The following is a 17,029-nucleotide window of genomic DNA, read 5'->3' as shown; positions in this document are numbered from 1 at the left end:
GCCATGTGTAAAAACATCCATCAATGAGGGATGTAATTCCTTTCAGGAGGAAAGAAAGTTTCTTTTCTGTTTCTATCTTTAGGATATCTTGGCCAACTTAAAGGTTTGTTCAGTTCCAGCATGATTTTGAAGGTACCTGGATATCGGAATAAAATATACAGGCTCTTGGAATAGAGCAGTTGATTCTATTAGAAGTCATACAGCTTGCTTTTCAGGAGAATGGTGATGGATACTTTGCTAAACGGACATCATACATGAAGTGTAGAACTGTAGAACCTTCGTGTAAAATTACAAGTTTATACTATGTTTGGATCTGACCCGTGCCAGTATACTAGTTTATTACTTTTGAAAATCTTTAATATGTTTCCTGATCAATAATTTGCATTTTTTCAAAACAAAAAAAGAAAAACCTGTGGTGCTTAAATTCCTTTTACTACAGTTAATAGCAATGACTAACATAAAATGAGCAGAGAGTAATTTTTTTTTTTTAATAAAATAAAGCACAAAGAATAAGGAATAAAAGCAAGTACAGTGCTTGTCAGAAATGGATGACAGAGGAACTGTAATAGGAAGAAAGAATTCAGTTAAATTACATGCTTGAAAACACATGGCTAATAGATGGGGCATAGATACATCAGTTACATTAACGCAGATCAATAATTGATCTTTGCGAAGTGAGATAAGAAACAAGCGTGTGCCATTAATGAGAAGGAATTAAATACAGTCAAGAAGTCAAAAGCATGCATCATAAAATATGAATAGTGAGACTGAGTGATGAAACAAATCAGACTTCTGTTCAATGTGAAGTTTTGTGGTCTTGCTAATGGTGACTCCTTAGCTTTATCGGGAAAGAGGAATAACCTTTCTGAAGAAATGAATGCACTTTCATTTGAAAGTAGAAAATTAATAGCTCTTTAAAATTCAAAACAAATTCTTGTATCTGAACCTAAAACATTATTTGCTATCCAGTGCTTCAATGTGTAAAGATGATGAATATACAATGTAGTTAGCAAAGAATTCTGGACAACTATAATTAATGAAGTAAAATACAATTGGTTTTAAAAAAAACAACAAAAAAAAAGAAAGTGAAGGGGAGAAGAGGTGAACCGGGAGATTTAAGACTGACAGATGAGAAAGTCCAGTGCAGGTACTGAAAATCTTTATTTCACTGGAGTTTTTCTATTGTTGCACAAAAGGAAGACTGAAATGGCATAGAACCAAAGAAAGTCATACCTGTGTCCTTTGTGAATAATGTAGAATTGAAAACTTGAGACAAAGCTCAATGCCTACAATAGAGAGGATTTTTAAGTTGATATCTCTGTAGATGAACAGAGGGGAATGATAAGAAAAAAGGCAATTTTTATATACATCAATAAATTAAGCAAGGAAGAGTTATTGACAGAAAAGCAAAAAAAAAAAGTTGTTAAAATACAATGAGGAATAGAAATCATTATCTCATTTCCATGAGTAGCAGTTCAAATTTTTCTACTGTAAAACATGGTGCACATTTAAAGTTTTACAACAGGCATAATAGTGTGTGAATTGGAGGGTCAAGCTCTTAGTAAGACACAGTCTAATTTCTGTGGGTTCTCTACTGGAATTTGTAAGGTTCAAACACTTGTTTTTAGTCCTGCCAGACCTCTGCCTCTGGCTCACATGTCCTGACCACTACCGTATTAGCAATTCTGTGATGCAGCCCTCTGCTATGAAAACTCTGTAGTGTCTTGGTTCCTCCCTGATTCCTCTTTGGAAGGAAAGCATCCAAAAGGTCTGAAAAAGTTCCTGGTTTGCTTTCGGCAGGGAATTCCTATCGTGTGTGGCTCCTGCACAGTCCCATGCTACTGGAGCTCACAGGGCATTCTTTTCTTCTGCTGTTGAGGGTTTAAAAATAGAGGGCAAGGGCTTCACTGAGGTAAGGTTGTCTTTTTCTCTCTCTTCCTCTCTCTGCTTTTTCCAGTTGGTGCTATGAGGAGCTGTTATTAAAATCAGTCAGCTGAGTACAGCACAAACGTCACTGGAGAATGCTTCCTACTGTGCCTCATCAATGGGCATAAACACTTCTGAGTACAAGAATAATTGGTTTCATTTATAATAGCAGCTTTTATGATGTGGACACCTGTCCACTAGATGCTGGACTGAGAGCAGCATCTTTTTTGCGTCTGGATCACAAAATGAGAGCTCATAATGATTGAAATTAACTGCTGACCTGGATTTGAGTCAATGACTGACAAGTGATGGTCCAAATCCCATGATTAGTGGGGAGATTTCTTTAAACAAGGCTCCTTTTGTGTCTGCATTAACATGCTTGATCCCTATTTTAATTTTCAGAGACCATATCTGAATAAGAAATAGAATGTGGATACAGAAATTGAGCAAAAAGTAATGCTCAGAGAGAAATATTAAATATATATTTTCATTTTGCACTAAAGCCATATATCAACACATAGTTCACACACAGTTTTTAGGATGAACTTGAAATTAAAATTTTAAATATCTAATGTGTGTTTTAGAAGCAGTATCACCTTTGGTAGGGAGAGGTAAGCAAGAATGGAAAAAGGAAGGAATTCCTGAGTACGTGTGATTCTGTGGCATCACCAATAGGGGTTTTTTTAGGTTTTTCCCCCCCTCTTACTTATAACTCAATTGAAAAAAGTCTGTTCTACTTAGATGGATACAATTTTGATTTGGTTGGAAAGTAACTTTTGGCTAGTATCAATATAAACCAGTAATTCTTATATATTAAATAAAATACTGTCTGCAGGATTTCAGAAAAATGAGAATTTTTATAGTGATACAAGATGCAAGAAGTAAATAGCAGAAAATTGAGATAGGAGTAAATGATAGTCAAATCCAAATATGAGATTTTAATAATAGCAATCATAAAATTCTACAGGTTGTTGTAAAATAAAGAAAATGAAAACAACCAACCAACCCTGAAACCTTTAAATAGTTTCAGAATATATCTGGGTGTAGTAATCAGTGTCATATTTTGCTGGAGTTCACACTTTGTGGTAAGTTAACCAGGCATTTTTTTATGGGCATATACCAAATAAATGGGCACATTTCATCTTTGAACTCTATCAGCTTAAAACTGTGGTAACACTTTCTGTGATTATCAACATGATTATCACCAGGAAAAAATAAGACAGAAAGGGAAGGTAAATAACCCTCTAACCTTCTATGCTGATTTAATCTTAGAAATATACCCCAATTTTAAACATAACCTGCAAACAGCATGTATCTAAGTATGCTCTCAGGTCACACAAGGCAGCAAAATTACTGTTTAGAAAAAATTGTATGTATATACACATATGCATATATATATATTTTATATATATATAATAAAATCAGATGAGGGCTATTTTGTAGAGAAAACATGTCAGAAAGCTGACATTTGCTATGAAAGTAACATTGCATGAAGAAAAGTGCTTCGGAATTATGAGAAAAGATTCTAATGAGCATGGAAGGTCATATTGCACATGAGTGCACGACTGGCTTTTCTGTGTAATGAAAAGTAGAACAGAGGTGAGCAGCAAAGGCACTACACTGCTTCTGCATTCCAGGAGTACCTGAAATGAAAGCCATTCCAGCATTTCTGCATGTTGCTTTATGTATTTTGATTGATACTGAAAATTGCTGGCATGCTGGAGGAACTCCCTGCTGTGCATATTACAACATGCTGAGTATTCCAGAAGCAGCTTTTCCTAACAGTGTAATAGGAGAAAACTCATAGCAGTCATCTATTACTCTTTTCTTCTTTAGAAGGCAGCCTGGGGGAGAAAATGTTGCTGGGGCAGAGAGGATGGGGTAAGGAGAAGCTGATATGAGGCTCAAACTATCCAGTGTTCCTGATGAACTTTAATAACTGTTATTCCACTTTTTTCCTTTGACTGTATTTGGTTATATGTTCCTTATCACCAGATCAGTGTGACAGCTAGGACCAGAAAATAATTAACATGAGTGCTTGATGGGATAACTGTGTGCATGGGAATTACTGTTTTTTTTCCTTTTCATAAATCATGCATAAAGCTGAGATAAAATTTGAGGTTTTGGCAAAGTAAGTAATGAGGTCTTCTGGTTGGCTTTTTTTCTTTTTAAGCTCCGTGTTTAAATTAATTATAGAAATACATTATTATATTGATCAAGATCAGACTTAAAATAGAAGAGTAGTCTCAAATTAGCATAGCATGTTTTTTAACGTATTGCTACAATGCTATAATCAGTAACATGAATGTTGTCTACCTAAAGAGAAATGCTTTATGTTGAGTTTTGTTTTTTTTTTTTTTTATCTTGACCAACACATTAGGTCCAATTTGAGAATGAGAGCTTAAGCAAAACGTCCTTTGAGGGTTTTTCAATTTGTATTACCCTGGATTTTTAAGTGTGTCTTCAATTTTGTCAGGCTCTCTCAGGATGAGGAATTTACATTTTTTTCATGAAATTATAATTTGCTTAAATGTATACTGCTGGATATTATAACAAACATGTGTTTTATAATGGTTAATAGTCATTGTAATGTCTACTAGTTTAAAGGAATACTAAGGCAATACTTATTGCCTTTTATACTTAATTTGTTTTCTAACTACAAATTTCTGAGGACTCTGGCAGTCAAAGTTAGACTAAAGAAATGTGGATAGGAATGAATAAATTTTATTTTGATAAGTAGCTTCTCTGCTGAAAAATGTAAGTTTCAACTGACCGAGAATTTACAGGTTATATGCTGAATAAGTCACTTGGGTTTTGCATCACTGACAGAGCAATACCGGAGCATTTTTCCAAGTAGTCTGTGGTTACTGCTTATCCCAGGGCATGAAGGAGCCACATTTTGTTCTTTTCCCCTACTTAAAAGGTTTTGATTTTGGGAGCTATAGTGGATGGGAATCTCTGTTTCTCTATAGAGATGGCTTTACTTGATGTAAAATACTTAGTTAAGTATACACTGTGCCTGAGAAAATGTAAGCATGTCAACATACAACTGGAGTACATCACATACTACAATGACTACATTTTGCCCTGCTTTAGGAAGTTATTTAGGGAAGCTGACCGGTCAGTCAACTGTTTTTCAAAATGGATTAAAGTGACATCATGAGAATTTCTACTGGTGTCTGCCATTAGACAGTAATAATGAACTTGCATTATTTTATTTCAGCAATTACTACACTAAAAAAGTAATTTTGCTAGGTGCAGTGAGTTTTATTCCCCATAGCACTGTTCATGTTCCTAGGAGATGAGAAGGTCTGGACAGGAGTGTCTACTGCAGTTACTGTTGTATTCAATACTTAGGCTGAACAGGGTAATGACTTACACAAGGCTTATGCTGAATTCCCCTGAAGCCTTATGGTTTGGGCATCCTCCAGGAACATGAAAGATGTGGAATCATCTTTCCTCCAAAAGTGGAGATAACTGAATCTGAACTTCTAAAGCTAGGTGAACACCAGAAGCCCCAAGTTACTCCATAGTATACCTATACCTATAGCAGAAGTATAGTCTGCCTCCCCAGTTGATGCCAGAGTACCACCTTGCTTTTCATTTGTTATGTTTTCTTCAAACTGAAATGTCTAAATGAAAAAAAAAAAAAAAAACAAAACAAAACCCAACCATAAACCAAACCAACCAACCAACCAAAAAGCCCAAAGTAACTATTTTTTCTTTAAAAGAAAAATGTGTGGAACAGGTAAATCAAAACTGGTTATTTTTTTTTCCTCTTTCAATTTGGTAGTTGAACTGGTAAAAGGAAAAGTAATTTTCTTGTGCAGTGATAAAAGTGAGACTTACCTTGACCTTTAAGGTGTGTATCCCCTTTCTGTCTAGAATAACTAATATTTTGTCATTCTCTTCCATAGAAATAACAGCAATTGCAAGGGTTATAAAGTTGTAGTAGCAGCAGCAATCATTCTTTCCCTATGAAAAGTTAACACAAGGAGGAGGGGAAGTCTTGTAGTACTTACTGTGTCTGTAGCTACTCTGCAATGGGTGAGCTGGTGAGCAAGCTGGTTTCACTCCGCAATGTCCCTTCTCCCACCCCTTACCAGCACGTTGGCTAGAAATTGCCCTGTGAAAGCGTCCCAAGGGCTCAATTCAGTGATCTGTATCAGGTCTGGTTCCTCTCCAAGGTGCTGAATTGTGAAGAAAACAAGACAGTGCTAGAAATTAGTTTTAGCAAGGGTGAGACATGTCTGTTTGTAGAAAATCTTGGTTGTATTTTGTTGCCTAGCTGTTTAATCCATTCTGGAAAAAGAATAAGTGGTAAGGTCCTAAGGACCTGATGTTACTTGTTACTGTTGAAGGCAAAGAAGATGGAGAATATGTAGCAGAATTTTGTGGACTTTTGCTGTTAGTGTCAATTTTGTTGAATCCTCAAAAGACTGTGGGTTAGAATCATAGGATCATAAGACCAGAGGATCATTTAGATTTTAAAAGACCCTTAAGATCATCGAGTCCAACCATAAACCTAACCCTGCTAAGTCCACCACTAAACCATGTCCCTAAGAACCTCATCCACACATCTTTTAAATACCTCCAGGGATGGTGACTCAACCGTCTCCCTGGGCAGCCTGTTCCAACATCTGACAACCCTTTCAGTGAAGAAATTTTTCCTAATATCCAATCTAAACCTCCTCTGGTGCAACTTGAGGCCATTTCTTCTTGTCCTATCACTTGTCACTTGGGAGAAGAGACCAACACCCATCTCACTACAACCTCCTTTCAGGTAGTTGTAGAGAGTGATAAGGTCTCCCCTGAGCCTCCTCTTCTCCAGGCTAAACAACCCCAGTTCTCTCAGCTGCTCCTCATAAGACTTGTTCTCTAGACCCTTCACCATCTTCGTTGCTCTTCTTTGGACATGATCCAGCACCTCAATGTCCTTCTTGTAGTGAGGGGCCCAAAACTGAACACAGTATTCGAGGTGCGGCCTCACCAATGCTGAGTATAAGGGTACAGTCGCTTCCCTAGTCCTGCTGGCCACACTATTTCTGATACAAGCCAGGATGCCATTGGCCCTCTTGGCCACCTGGGCACACTGCTGGCTCATATTCAGCTGGCTGTCAACCAGGTCCTTTTCTACTGATTCTAACTTAGCTGATTTCAGGAGATAAGAACAATGGAAATATAACTGTCACAGTGAAGGTTTTCATACTGTACTTTGGCCTGCTTTAAAAATGATTTGGTGAAGCCAGCAGGTCCTACCAACAGCTTTCTGTGTTGGTTTAAAGTTTCCTAATTCTGGAATTTCTGCAGGTGTCCTCCCTACAGCTTCCTTATGTTGTGCTACTTCAGGGGCTTTTGAACCAATAAACTGACTTTGTAAAATGAAGCAAGTTTTAGTCCCTTTGACTTTTTTGGTGCATGTGCTGTTTGCCATTTTAGGTTATTTGAAATTTATTTTTGTTGTGGAAATCTGAAAGTGGGAGTTCACATGCTTTCATAAAAATGAAGTTAGTTAACATATTTAAAGCCTTTTGAGGTACTCTGCCTTCCCCTATTCATTCTAACTTTCTTTTCCGTTTTAGCCTATCCTTGTAACTAAAGTTCTCTACTACTTAGAGAGATATTAATTTTGTTTTGGATTCTGGTCTGATTTGGTTTACTTGTAAATTTTTGAAGAAAATATTAGCCTTAGTTTATCCCATGCTAAACTTCTGTAGAAATATAGCTGTTTTCTTAAACCTTTTTCAATATCTTTTTATGTAATTAATCTTGATCTTCATGAAGAAAATAGTGGATTTAGTTACATTTACTGTTCTGACAACTGCAGAATCATATGGTTAGAAATTACTCAGGTGAAAGACTGTTTCTGACGTCTGCATTAGTTTATGCTCAGATGAGATCTCTTTTACATAAAATAGCAGAGGATTTATTGCAAACTGAATGGAAACAGGATACAAATGCTGGAAATCTGTTTTAATGGATCAATTATCTGTAGCATCTTTATTTTAAATAGGTGAAGGGTTGGGTTCTTCCTTTCAGGTCGTTGGTTGTGCATTGTTCTTCACACAAAAATGTGAAGGAAGCCAGCTGCCTTTAGGCTACTTGAACCACTGCCGATTTTCCTGGCATGAACCACACCCATCACTTCTGCTTTCCTAGCTGAAAGTGGTGGCATCTCAGTCAACCACTTTTGGAAGACTTTTAAGAGTACTGGAAGAGTAAACTCTTTCTCTGCTCAAGCATGTCTTACCACAGTGGGGTTTTTTCAGTATTGCCAAGAAGATACCTTATTCTTTCGCTTGCTTCAGCTGCTGCTTCATGGTTTGTGCCTACAGCTTTTAGGCTTCCAAAATTTATCAGATAATATTATTTTTAAAAGTTGATGCTGTGATTATTCTTTGATTTGTATCAATTTGGTTTCTAAATATAAAAATAGATGGAGAAATGTCTTTTTGTTTTGTTCATTTCCCAATATATACATGTTGTCCGGAGTTAAGCTTAAGTATGCACATTGGAGAGCAAGTGCACCAGTGGCTGCTGGTGATAAAGAACTACCAAGAATTTTGTCCAGCAAAGGTCCTGGTTAGGAACGGTGGTGTGAATCAAAAGGGACTTCCACACCTATCAGAGAGAATTGATAGGTGAACTGATAGGAACTGAGTAGTGAACTCTGTCACCAGTGTTAACTGTTTGAAAATGGAGGTTGCAAAGGGATCATCATCCTCCTTAGGCATAGATTTCAAGTGAGGTGACAAATTCACTGAGCTATATTATCCATGCAAATAATAGAACAATTTCTTCAGTTATACCATGATGTGATGAAAGAGCCAGTACACTTATTTTTATGGCACATGAGTGCTAAGCAATCTGCAAAAAGTACTCTACGTTAATGCCAGTACTACCTTTCTAATGTCGAATAAAGCGCAAAAAAAAATTTTTTTAAACAGGGAAAATATTTGTCTCATGCTCTGTTCATTACCCTTCCATAGCCTTCCTGAAGGGTGAGCCTTAAGGTCAATGCGAATTATAGAAAATGAATATCAAAGGCTTTTATTAAAAGGTTTATAATGCTGTGCTTTCTAAAACACATAGAAAAATGACATTCCTATTCTGAAATTTAATGACTAAAAATACTGATATTAAGTACATAACTGTATCAAAAGCTGCTGAAAATAGCTCTTAAGACACAGTTGTTTTCAGTCTACCATGTTCAACCAGAAAAAACTTGGCACACTTTTTTTTTTTTGTGGAGTAATATGTAAAGTACATATTAAAAAAATTGAATAAAAAAGTTTCAATATCAGCAAGGACATTAGAAGTGGACAATTTCTTTTATTTCAGTTAGCCACCTGAATAAATTCTGACTTTAAACCATCTTATTCTTTGTATTCTATTTCTAGAACAATCACCATATTTATTCCTTACCTTTACATCATGCCTTTCTGCAACAAAAATAGAGAAGTGTTCCACTTGAGGGTTATAGACCCACCATTCCCTTAAAAGATGGAAACTTCCATCTGATATGTCTTCTTTTTCTTTCTGTCTTTTACATATCTATAATAGTTTTCACTGAAGTGGGGTTTTGTTCAGGATTAGTGGCCATGTGATTTGTTGGGAATAACCTTGCTTGACTCCTGACCATTTGGCTCATAAAGTTTAGAAAAACAGTATTCTGTAAGAAAGCTCACTGAATTCAGAAGGTGATATTTATACAATTATGTGTGTAAGAATCCTAAAATAGGGATTAAAATGCAAAATATGTGAAATTTGACTGTGTTTTTCTTTTGATATTGGGAACAGAAGATATCTATATAGATCCTAGACTACAGTAGAGCCTGTAGGACACATGACTGGAAAGTGTATGCAAGGTTTATTGTATTCACTTATAGTAGAAAGGGGCTAAAGCCGGCCTTTTTGGTTTCTCTGTGCTGTTTATTTTTCTGTTTCAGTGCTGTATACTAGCTTTTAATCTGAGACACTCTGAGCATCTTCTGTATCTCTTAAACACACATCTGCAAATATGCGAGTACACAGGCAAATTGGTAAATAGGTACCTGTCAACCTAACTGAATATTAAAGCTTGATAAATGCTTGTTCAGAAAATAACTTAGGGTTATTTACTTATTTTTGAAGACAGTAAATTTCCATAAAATGTTTAAAATTTACTGATGTAAAAATGAGAAACTCCTTTTAAATAAGGGGTGGTATATGCAAAAATATTTTTCTGATACTGATTCGAATGTTTTCCATTGCAAACTTCAATTTTCTTTTTTATCTTAAAAGGATTATTAGGACAGTGAATTATCTTCAAGTGAGAATGAGAGAAAAATCATCAGTACTCAAGAAAACTCATCTAGTAGGAGTTAAATGCTTTTCATTACATTACAGCTGCTCTGAACTTTCCTGCAGTGAGGAAACTTTCCTACTCAGCCTCTGCTTTTTCATTTTACTATTTTTAAGTATATGATTAAAAATAACTTAAATTTTTAGTATTCAGAATCTCAAGACACCTTTTATGTTCTGGAAGACATAATTCTTCAGAGCAGTTGTAATTAGTCCCTATTTCATGAAGCTTCTAAAATGGCCAAAACTCACTAGCTTGTTTGTTCCTCTCATGGAACATCTCAGGCAATACCTTGCTCTTCTGTTTTGAAGGCACTGGGGATGAAAACAGAATATGCATATGGGAAAGAGAAAGAAACTTCTCTTCTCCTACAGAATGTGTATACCTTTGGGACATTTCACCTCTCCCTTCAGATATAAAATGGAAATATTGTTCCCATCATAAAACCTAAGGGAAAAATATTTATTTCAGAACATGATTCCGAGACTATGGTCTTGTCATGTATTATTACTCCAGATAAAGTTAATGAAATGTTAGTTTGCTAACATGCATAGCCCAGATGTCCAAAATGTGTCATGCGTGTCAAGGAATGCAGAATTTATCTAGCCCTAGCAACAAAGACTGTTTTTTTTAAAAAATGCTATATTATGGTTTTTGTCATTGCTGTTGAGAAATGAGGCACTGTCTTTTCTTACTTGTAAGCAACTACAGGATTTTATTATGTCTAGCTTTTAAAGCTGGCTGAGCTGAAATTACCTAAAATTCCATAAAAGAGGAGAAATTCAATATTGTTAAAAAGCTATCTCTAAAAATAGGAGCGCTTACTAATTCTACCTTGCAGAGTAATTAGGAGAATGAATGGGATGGGAAAGGGAGGAAGGAAGTTTTTCTAATACATTTGTAATGATTTTTTCCTTTCCTTTTTTAATACTTTCTTGAAAATGGAGGGGGGGGGCATCATTTACCTACTTAAGTGGCCTGCTAATTACCATTAAGGGTTTAATCTGGCCATTCAGCCATCAAAGGGGCACCACTCAACAGTAATTTCACGATTAACAGGGTATCATTGTTTCATGACAATTACTTAAGACATTTTTCTTGTTCTTTCCCCATATCATTTACCAGGTCTTATTTTCTCTGACATCAAGCTAATATATTAAGATACCACTGTAACTAAAAGTTGACAGTGTAATACCCTAAGTAGGCTGATCAAGAAAAGTACATCTTTAATTTAATATAGTAGACGGCTAGAATTATGACTTGCATAGCCCTAAAACACAGAGTATGCAGTTTCCTCCTCAACCTAGAGTAAGATGTTTGACTGATAAGCTTTAGTTCACTGAATGTTTGGAATGACAAGTCCAAATGTGTCTGGTTAAATGGGAAAAATGCATTAAATGAATTTCGTAGTGACTTTTACTTAGTTACAACAGAAATGAATTTTATTGTTTATCTTACTCTTTATATGTTCAGGTTCAGGTCTAACTTCATGAGAAGAGATATCTCTATCTAAACAGGAACAAATATTATGGGTTGTATGAAAAGTAGAACTAATTGTACTTCCTTGCTGTTATGCCCATGTGTGTTTTATGAATGTTACTTCTAGGTTGTCTTGCTTGAAAACCCAGTGCTTGTCTTGGACCAAAAGAGATCGATTTTAGAATTAAGTACATCTCTAATACGAGCGATACTCTATTTGTGCAGCCTAGGCTTTCCATTCCTTCCATATCCTTGACCAACCATGGGGAAAAGCAGTTAAATAAAGTGATCATTATTAAGTACCAGAATGTACCTATTTGCTTTTGTTGTTGTTTTTTGTGTGTATGTGTGTGTGTGATATGAATTCATCTTAAAGTAAGTAAACTTTAATGAAGAAATACTTTGAAGCTTTGTTTGTTTATGCCTTCTAAGGGTTACTCTCTTCATAAAAACTAGCCATAGTACTAAATACAGGCCAAATTTTTTTAGGGTTTCTTCCTGTATGTATGTGTGCATATACGAAGTAACCATGGATTTAATAGACTCACATAGACATATCCTCGGATATGGGTATTTATTTTTTTAAAAGGAAAACAAACTGCTTTTTTTAATGTGGTATCATTTACTTCCAGCTCAAGTGATCGGCTATGCTCTATTATAACATTTAAACTGACTTCAGTGTTTATCTTTGTACGGTAAGAATAATAACTGTGCAGTAGGTTATATGATTAAAACAGTGTTTATTGATGAAGAATCCAAACCCCATTAAGAAAATGTACCTGGTAAAAGCTAATAAAAGTAGTCTAGCTTACTCATACTTACATTAGACCTGAATCAGGCTGGAAAAACATAAGGCTACCACCTTACTTTGAGTGCTGCCATAAGTTTTGTTCGTAATCTTAGGCCAGATGCTACTTTCAAGAGCTCAAAAAGATAATTGTATGAAACTAAAAAAAAAATGTGAAAGAGATACCTGTGAGTTATGTGATGCCTTGGCCAAGTGATTGCTTCAAGAGTAGCCAGCAAAGCTATGCTAGAGGGGAATAGCAGCTGGAAACTTGCTCACTAGACTCCATGTGTAAATTTTGGTGTGTGAAAGTGTGCCTGTCTTCCAAAACTGCAAGCCCAGGCATAACAAAAATCCTGTTTCTGTGGGTCATTCTAGTTGTCAGGCAAGGCTAAAAAAAAAAAGAGAAAAGAAATTTTATATAACTATCACTCTACTTTTTAACCTTTGTGTAATACCTGGTTCTTATTTTCAACACTCTTACTTTTATAGTTCTACAAGCTGCACTGTCTGGTATCCTATACTTATAGGTCAGATTGGATTTGAATTGGTGTTAAGAGTATCTACATACATTTTTTTATATAGCTGGGTCTTCTTCCAGTTCTTTCTTTGTATTATTTAATTACATACACAGCTATTGCACTTCTGTATTTGACTGTCTTTCCCCAAATTCTTTTACTACTTCGTTCTCCAAATCATCATAGTTCAGGAGGGTACTGCTCTGCTCTTTTTCTGATTTTTTTAGATAACACATTTTTAGGCAAAATATTTTTGCCCCTTGTTTCTTGAACTGCTCCATGCCATTTCTCAGTACTGAGTCAGAAGGGTCACTTTCAGGGATCTGGAAAAGAGATATATAACTACATATATATGTAATTGTTATAATTTTATTCTTTTAAAAATCTCTATGATTTCTTAGATTAGCTAAAAAGCTTTAATGTCTCCTGCTGATAAGAGACTTTTCCTGAAAAAAGGCTTTACACGTATGTTGTTTTCTTCTGTGGACAAGATGGCTTAGATTAGATGGCAAGTAAAGTTAGTTTCAACATAAGGTTAAAAAAAGAGGACCCATCAAAAGATGTTCAAGTTCAGGAGATGGTATGACAGTATGATATACTTCCTTTCTTACTTCCATGACGGTCAGGCTTTGTTCAGATTTTTATTCTTAAACAGGGAAAATTGACTTTAACAGAGCGCTATGTTGCGATGTAGTGGATGGTGAGTAGTTTACATGTTAGGGCAAATTCAAATATGGTTAACATCTGTGTCCCTGATTTGACATTACATGCTGTGATGAAATTTGACCAGAAAATGATTTCACTGTGAAAATGATTTATGAAGGAAAGAAAGCAAAGAACCAGAAAAGAAAGTAACAGCAGTGTATGCACAAGATACAGACAGGGAAATTATTTCTGACAATACTGATAAGCCATTATTATTCAATATTTTTTTCCTGTATGGCTTGAGGATATTGATAATTTAAAGCCAGACACTGATTGACTAGTGTGAACACTTGATTGTGTGTATGCATGTAATGATGCATCACAAGGACTAGAGGTGAACAGAAAAAAAGCATTTGATTTTCCAGGAAGACTGTGATAAATTTGATGTATTTTTCTACCAATTTGAATGACCTTCTTCCCATCTTAACCCCATCATTTTTCAGAGCTATCAGCAACAAGCCAAAAAACCTTTGCTTCAGGCAGGTCTATGGGAGAGGCTGTCCTAGAGCCATGCAATCTGGAAGTTTCAGTGCCTTTGGCCACCAAAGACCTTCAAGGCATCCAGACATAATAAGGTCTTTATCAGGCTTTATCAGGTACTGCTCAGCATGGCAGACAAAATGATTAGGAGCTCACACCAACTTGCTGTCTTCAACAGGTCACAGCTGGATTACCAGGAAAAAAAAAAAAATGTGAGTGACAGAAATTTTCTTGGGTTTCACTGAATGTGACTGAAACCAGATTATCTTAGAGGAAGCTCTTATCTTTGGTGAATGAACAGGTTTTAGTAGGTAGAGCAAGATGCATGATATTTTTTTGGCTAGCTCTATTTGGAGCTAAAAGGAAACAAATGTGCCTCCTGTAATTGCAATGCTCACTGAAAAACATATTTCTGAGGTTTAGAGGAATCCACCTACAAATGGTTAGTGATTTTTTTTTTTTTAATTTTTTTCTCTCTTCTTGGGCTTCTTGAAAATCTGTCTCAGCTAACTTTACACTCCCCATTGCTGTAAAAGTCAAAGGGGTGGTAATTCCAAACTAGTAAAGAAAGTCTGTTAAAGACTGGTATAAAAGGAATCATCCCGGATAAAAAAGACCAGAGACACAAATTTTCACTTAAGAAAAAAGTCCTCTGTTTTGGCAACCACAAAGTAATAAGTAATTCCACTAAGGCTTTCAGTATCAAGAAAATAAGTATTTTTTGGTGTCCTTTCAATCATGCTACGCCAAGCCCTCATTTCCTCCCAGGGAAACAGCCATATTCTCTGCTTGAGACATTGCTTCTCATCACAAAGTCCTTGGGCTCAGTTCCATCTCTTACATCCATGAACCTCAGCAGGCAGGGTCGACTGTCTTTTAGCTTCTTAAAGAGTCCTCTCTGCTCTACCAAAGGTGCATCGTACAGGCTTTTTTCCCTTCATAATGGTGTAATACAAGGATGGTCCACCCTGATGATTGAAAAGTTTTATTACATTATGATGATGAATATCAAATGAATCTACCACTGTCCATTCAGTTAGTAAGATGAATAAGATGTCTGATGCATAACTTCAGCTGTTGCCATTAGGCAAAGTAAGCTATGCTTTGATCAAAAGCTGCTTCAATCACAGTTTGCATTACATTTTACTCATTAAAACAATCAATTTCCTATACCAAGGAACAAAACTAACATTAAAGACAGTGAAAATTTACAAAAAGCACTTAAAGACTTGAAGTAAGTGATGATATTTAGATTCTGCAGTTGGTTTTCAATATTGTGTATTCAGGAAAAACACAGGTGGTGGATATTGTAGAAATTCAAGGGAAACTGTGTAGGTGAACTCTCTAATTACCAGTCTCTCTAATCTAATTAACTCACAGTATATTTATTTACTTTACAATTTTTTTTATTATTTTTTTTTAGTAATTGAATTCTCATTGTATGGTAAAGAAAAAAAAATCTCCCTTTGTTAGTGGGCAAACTCAGCAACTCTCTGTTCCAAGATCTGGGACAGATGATAATCTCTCTTGGTTTGAATAGTTGCTTTTAAAGTTTTGGGGCTAATGATTAGTGTGAGACATTGTAGAATTACTCTTTGGTGTCAAATGATTTTCAGTTTTCTGATCCGATTTGTAAACCAATAGATTAGTAAGTACTTTTACAAATAGTTAAAATAATTCAGTGGATTTATTACTGTAGTTTAGTTAGAGTCCTTTCATGTCTGTTAGTGGAGTACAACATATATTGCCCTCTGTTCTCTATTCAAAATATTGAAAACATTTTGCCCTGATGAGTATTGATCATCTAAATACTGTATTTTAGATGAGCATTCATAACTGTTTATTTTTACAAATAATTTGCTGTGAAATTATTCCACAGTGATTTTGAAAACTGAGTATTTGCTGCAAGTATAGTTTTTCTTTTAAGCTTGGAATTGCCATAGTGAGGGAGATGACTGTCAGTTTAGCCCAATGACTTGCCCCCAGTAATACCCAGTTGCAGATGTTAGGCAAAACATATAACATCAGAGTAAATCAGAGGAGCCTTTCCCCCTTCAGTTTCCAGCAGTGAGCAGATTAATGGCTTCATTAGCCAGAGGCTACATCAAACCACTGTATTTAGTGCCTGTGAATTGATATCACTTCCATGAACTTATCTCATCTTCTTATTAATTCATTTATACTTTCGGTCTCCTGTGAGTTTCACTATTTAATCACATTTTGTGTGGAGAATGTAATTCCTTCTGATGATTTTGAATTGCTGACTGTGGTAGTATCACAAGTTTCTTCTTCTGTGCTATGAAAAATAAGGAATAATTCTTCACTGTTTAACTTTCTCTACATTGGCCGTGATGTTCTAGGCATCTGTTCAATCCCTTCACAGTTGCTTTTTTTTTTCTTCCAAAGCTGAAGAATTGTAATTTGTTGAATCATTTCTAAATACAGCTGTTCTGTATCTGTCCATTCTGTTGCCCTTCCCCACTCTTTTTTTTTTCAACATTTTCTACTTGGTCTGTTTTGTGAGAGAATGACCAGAACTGCGTGTTGATGGCAGGGGATGTTGTGTTCCATGGATTTTGATATTAGCACAGTCAGGATTTTTTTTTCCTTTGTCCTCAGTTACTGATAGCTCCTCGCATCTTACTGGCCTTCTCAAGCTCAGCTGAATACTTGCTACACTGCATAGGATGAGAAACTTTATTCTTCCTTTTTTGTATAAAAGACAAATTACTTCTGATGCCATCAAGTTTGATGAAATTCTGTTAACTTTCAGAGAAAAGCCTCGTGTCA

Source organism: Gavia stellata, chromosome 1 (genome assembly GCF_030936135.1).
Source record: "Gavia stellata isolate bGavSte3 chromosome 1, bGavSte3.hap2, whole genome shotgun sequence".
NCBI lineage: Eukaryota > Metazoa > Chordata > Aves > Gaviiformes > Gaviidae > Gavia > Gavia stellata.
This window is presented reverse-complemented; position numbering follows the sequence as displayed.